Below are 6,000 nucleotides of genomic sequence, written 5' to 3' on the forward strand. Positions count from 1 at the left end.
CACGTGACGTCACGGACTGTCAGGAAATATTAGCGCAGCACCATTAGCGGCTAAAAGTCGTCTCTTTTCATCGCGCAATTACACAGTATTCTGGACACCTGTGTTGCTGAATCTTTTGCAATTTGTTAAATTAATAATGGAGAAGTGAAAGTAGAAAGGAGTTTGGAAACTTTAGCCTTTAGCCACACAAACACACGGTGATTCCTTGTTTAAAATTCCCGGAGGTGAAGCTTCACTATGGATCAGAGCGGTCAAGCGAACATGGTTCCCGACCACTTGTTAACCGGCAGGTTTCGGTGAGAAAATTGTGTTAAAAAGTCACCTCTTTCCGGAGATCTGTGGAGTTTGCGCCGTCCTTGTATCTGCCGTGACTCTCCTCAGACACTGGCCTCAACACACCCGATGAAAAGAGACGACTTTTAGCCGCTAATGGTATTCCGCTAATATTTCCTGACAGTCCGTGACGTCACGCGTCATAATTCCGCGACATTTTCAACAAGAAACTCCACGGGAAATTTAAAATTGCAATTTAGTAAACTAAAAAGGCCGTATTGGCGTGTGTTGCAATGTTAATATTTCATATTGATACACCCCTCCGACTATCAAGTACTATTTAATCTCACTAAAACACTAGCAACACAATAGAAAGATAAAGGATTTCCCAGAATTGTCCTAGTAAATGTGTCTAAAAACATCTCAATCCGGCCCAATGCAATCGCCATTTTTTTTTTTTTTCTAGTCCGTCGCTATCAATACCCTTAAACACGAAGCTTTCATCCTCGCTCAAATTAAAATGGGGAAATTGTCGTTTTCTCGGTCCGAATAGCACTTTTTGTTGGAGGCTCCCATTAAAAAAAATGTGAATATGTGAGGAGCCATCACACAAGTGACGTCATCGTTTGTGACTTCCGGTGGAGGCAGGGATTTTGTCTTAGCACCGAAAGTTGCGAACTTTATCGTGGATGTTCTCTACTAAATCTTTTCAGCAAAAACATGGCAATATTGCGAAATGATCAAGTATGACACATAGAATGGACCTGCTATCCCCGTTCAAATAAGAAAATGTCATTTCAGTAGGCCTTTAAAGCCAGGGGAGACAGGGCCTTCTTTGTGCGCGGTCCTAAGCTCTAGAACACCCTGCTCCTTCATGTTCGAACAGCTCCCACAGTGGAGTGTTTCAAGTCTCGTCTTAAAGGCCTACTGAAACCCACTACTACCCACCACGCAGTCTGATAATTTATATATCAATAATGAAATATTAACACTGCAATACATGCCAATACGGCCTTTTTAGTTTACTAAATTCCAATTTTAAATTTCCCGGGAGTTTCGACTTTGAAATGTCGTGTAATGATGACGTGTACGCAAGACGTCAAGGGTTTTTAGGAAGTATGAGCGCTGCACACACACACAGTTAAAAGTCGTCCGCTTTAACGGCATAATTATACAGTATTTTGGACATCTGTGTTGCTGAATCTTTTGCAATTTGTTCAATTAATATTGGAGAAGTCAGAGTAGAAAGATGGAGTTGGGAAGCTTTAGCCTTTAGCCAAACAAACACACGGTGATTCCTTGTTTAAAATTCCTGGAGGTGAAACTTTCCTATGAATCAGAGCGCGGTCAAGAGAACATGGATCACGACCACATGTCAACCAGCAGGTTTCAGTGAGAAAATTGTGGTTAAAAAGTCAGTTCTTACCGGAGAAAAGCTGAGCTTGTGCCGTCCATTACTGCTGCCGTCGACTCCCCTGAGACACTGCGCGTCAAGACACCCGTGGAGACACCCTTCCGACTATCAGGTAATAATAAACTCACTAAAACACTAGCAACACAATAGAAAGTTAAGGGATTTCCCAGAATTAACTTAGTATATGTCTCTAAAAACATCGGAATCCGTCCCAATGCAATCACTTTTTTTTTTCTTATTGAATATGTGAGGAGCCATCACACGGGTGACGTCATCATCTGAGACTTCCGGTAGAGGCAGGGCTTTTCTCTTAGCACCGAAAATTGCAAACTTTATCGTGGATGTTCTCTACTAAATCTTTTCAGCAAAAATATGGCAATATCGCGAAATGATCAAGTATGACACAGAATGGACCTGCTATCCCCGTTTGAATAAAAAAAATTTCATTTCAGTAGGCCTTTAAAACCAGGGAAGACAGGGCCTTCTCTGTGGTCTGCTCTAAGCTCTAGAACACTCTGCCCCTTCATGTTCAAACTGCTCCCACAGTGGAGTGTTTCAAGTCTCTTCTTAAAGGCCTACTGAAACCCACTACTACCCACCACACAGTCTGATAGTTTATATATCAATGATGAAATATTAACACTGCAACACATGCCAATACGGCCTTTTAAGTTGACTAAATTACAATTTTAAATTTCCCGGGAGTTTCGTCTTCGAAACGTTGTGTAATGACGTGTACGCAAGATGTCACAGATTTATAGGAAGTATGAGCGCTGCACACACACACACACACACACACACACACACAGCTAAAAGTCGTCTGCTTCACCGGCATAATTATACAGCATTTTGGATTTCTGTGTTGCTGAATCTTTTGCAATTTGTTCAATTAATATCGGCGAAGTCACAGTAGAAAGATGGAGTTGGGAAGCTTTAACCTTTAGCCACACAAACACACGGTGATTCCTTGTTTAAAATTCCTGGAGGTGAAACTTTCCTATTGATCACAGCACGGTCAAGAGAACACATATCCCGACCACATGTCAACCAGCAGGTTTCGGTGAGAAAATTGTGGTTAAAAAGTCAGTTCTTACCGGAGAAAAACTGAGTTTGTGCCGTCCATTACTGCTGCCGTCGACTCCCCTGAGACACTGCGCGTCAAGACACCCGTGTAGACACCCTTCTGACTATCAGGTAATATTAAACTCACTAAAACACTAGCAACACACTAGAAAGATAAAGGATTTCCCAGAATTAACCTAGTAAATGTCTCTAAAAACATCGGAATCCGTCCCAATGCAATCACTTTTTTTTTTTTTGTAACTTTTTTTTCTTGTTGAATATGTTAGGAGCCATCACACGGGTGACGTCATCATCTGAGACTTCCGGTAGAGGCAGGGCTTTTCTCTTAGCACCGAAAGTTGCGAACTTTATCGTGGATGTTCTCTACTAAATCCTTTCAGCAAAAATATAGCAATATCGCGAAACGATCAAGTATGACACAGAATGGACCTGCTATCCCCGTTTGAATAAAAAAATCTCATTTCAGTAGGCCTTTAAAACCAGGGAAGACAGGGCCTTCTCTGTGGTCGGCTCTAAGCTCTAGAACACTCTGCCCCTTCATGTTCGAACTGTTCCCACAGTGGAGTGTTTCAAGTCTCGTCTTAAAGGCCTACTGAAACCCACTACTACCCACCACGCAGTCTGATAGTTTATACATCAATGATGAAATATTAACATTGCAACACATGCCAATACGGCCTTTTTAGTTTACTAAATTACAATTTTAAATTTCCCTGGAGTTTCGTCTTTGAAACATTGTGTAATGATGACGTGTACGCAAGATGTCACAGATTTATCGGAAGTATGAGCGCTGCACACACACACACACACACACACACAGCTAAAAGTCGTCTGCTTCAACGGCATAATTATACAGTATTTTGGACTTCTGTGTTGCTGAATCTTTTGCAATTTGTTCAATTAATATCGGAGAAGTCACGGTAGAAAGATGGAGTTGGGAAGCTTTAACCTTTAGCCACACAAACACACGGTGATTCCTTGTTTAAAATTCCTGGAGGTGAAACTTTCCTATGGATCACAGCGCGGTCAAGAGAACATATATCCCGAACACATGTCAACCAGCAGGTTTCGGTGAGAAAATTGTGGTTAAAAAGTCAGTTCTTACCGGAGAAAAGCTGAGTTTGTGCCGTCCATTACTGCTGCCGTCGACTCCCCTGAGACACTGCGCGTCAAGACACCCGTGGAGACACCCTTCCGACTATCAGGTAATATTAAACTCACTAAAACACTAGCAACACACTAGAAAGATAAGGGAGTTCCCAGAATTAACCTAGTAAATGTCTCTAAAAACATCGGAATCCGTCCCAATGCAATCGTGTTTTTTTTTTCCTAGGCCGTCGCTTTTAATATCCTCAAACACTAATCTTTCATCTTCGCTCAAATTAATGGGGAAATCGTCGTTTTCTCGGTCCGAATAGCACTTTGTGAATATGTGAGGAGCCATCACATGGGATAAGTCATCATCTGCGACTTCCGGTAGAAGCAGGGGTTTTGTCTTAGCACCGAAAGTTGCGAAATTTATCGTGGATGTTCTCTACTAAATCCTTTCAGCAAAAATATAGCAATATCGCGAAATGATCAAGTAGGACACACAGAATGGACCTGCTATCCCCGTTTGAATAAGAAAATCTCATTTCAGTAGGCCTTTAAAACCATGGGAGTCAGGGCCTTCTCTAGAAGCTCTAGAACACTCTGCCCCTCCATGTTTGAACTGCTCCCACAGTGGAGTGTTTCAAGTCTCGTCTTAAGACCAACTTTTATTCTTTGGCTTATAACACTACGCGAGTTGTGTGGTCCTCAGTGTTTTTAAAATTTTGATTTTTGATTTCAGAGGGGTTAGTGCGTCTGCCTCACAATACAAATGTCCTGCAGTCCTGTGTTCAATCCCAGGCTCGGAATATTTATGTGTGGAGTTTGCGTGTTCTTCCCGTGAATGCGTGGGTTCCCTCCGGGCACTCCGGCTTCCTCCCACCTCCAAAGACATGCACCTGGGGATAGGTTGATTGGCAACACTAAATTGGCCCTAGTGTGTGAATGTGAGTGTGAATGTCTGTCAATCTGTGTTGGCCCTGCGTTGAGGTGGCGACTTGTCCAGCGTGTACCCCGCCTTCCGCCCGATTGTAGCTGAGATACACGCCAGCGCCCCCAAAAAGGGAATAAGCGGTAGAAAATGGATGGATGGATGATTTTTATTTATTCTTTTAATTGGTTTTACCCTTTAAAATCGTTTTTACATCATTTTTTTATATCAGTTTTATATTTTTGTTTTTTAATTCAGTCATTGGTGGAGCTAAGGATAATTAAATATTGTTTTTATTATTGATGTGCAGCACTTTGGAAACATTTCTGTTGTTTAAATGTGCGATATAAATAAAGTGGATTGGATAATTACAAAACTAATATTGTGATAAAAGGATTTCCATCCAAGTTTTCTGTAATATATAACAATGGGGTTCTAATCACAAAACTAATTAGGAAACTATTTAGACAAATGTACTGCAATAGATGAGGTGCGTCCAGGCGGTTTACTGGTAAATATTAAAACAAGAGTGGAAAAAGTACAGTTGAAAAGATATTTTTCTAAGCCTCGCTACACAAACAATAAAGAAGGAGACAACGTGGTCACAAACAGCTAACTTTGCAAGTCGCAGAACTATACTTACTATGTGCAGTTTCTCAAAATTGAAATAATTATGTTTAAAGTACGTACCCAAATATATATTTTATACGTTGTTGTCAGGAAAATGGGAGATTTACCTAGCGACGTTAGTTGATGGTTTGAAGGTGAAGATGTCTTGGAAATGTGTTGGATGAAGACGCGATACCTTGAGATTCCAGACCACGTGACCAATACGCAATGCACCCTGGGAAGTAGTGGCAACTCCTCTTATGTAGATCAAGGTGTCCAAAGTGCGGCCCGCGGGGTTTTTTTAACGGCCCCACCGCGGCACATTTTAAGAATACAATTTAAAAAAAATTAAAAACATAAAAAGTGGTATAAAAGAGCAAACAGGTGATATGTAACAAGAAATTGTTGCAATGCTTACTCTTATAACACAAAGCTGCCATGCAGGCTGTTTCTTTCTTTAAAAAATAATAATGAATCAAAATCAATGTCATTTTGAATTATAGACCTATTCAAGGCTTCGATGGCGTCACATTAAATATTCCACTTTGAAATATTTTTGAGGGAAAAAATTGCATATTTTGTGTTTTGCCATATAGAAAAA

At 40.9% G+C, this 6,000-nt stretch overlaps 1 protein-coding gene across 1 annotated transcript in view; it reads right to left on the reverse strand.

Annotated features, from left to right (window-relative positions):
• LOC133540335 (gametocyte-specific factor 1-like) overlaps positions 1-5,610 on the reverse strand; it is a 28,783-nt gene extending 23,173 nt beyond the window's left edge. The window contains exon 1 of the mRNA XM_061882858.1: positions 5,528-5,610. The gene's annotated coding sequence lies outside the window, so the exon portion shown is untranslated. The remainder of the gene's footprint in view (positions 1-5,527) is intronic.
• Positions 5,611-6,000: the final 390 nt, after the last annotated feature.

The sequence above is a fragment of the Nerophis ophidion genome, linkage group LG22, assembly GCF_033978795.1.
Source record: "Nerophis ophidion isolate RoL-2023_Sa linkage group LG22, RoL_Noph_v1.0, whole genome shotgun sequence".
Classification (NCBI taxonomy): Eukaryota; Metazoa; Chordata; class Actinopteri; order Syngnathiformes; family Syngnathidae; genus Nerophis; species Nerophis ophidion.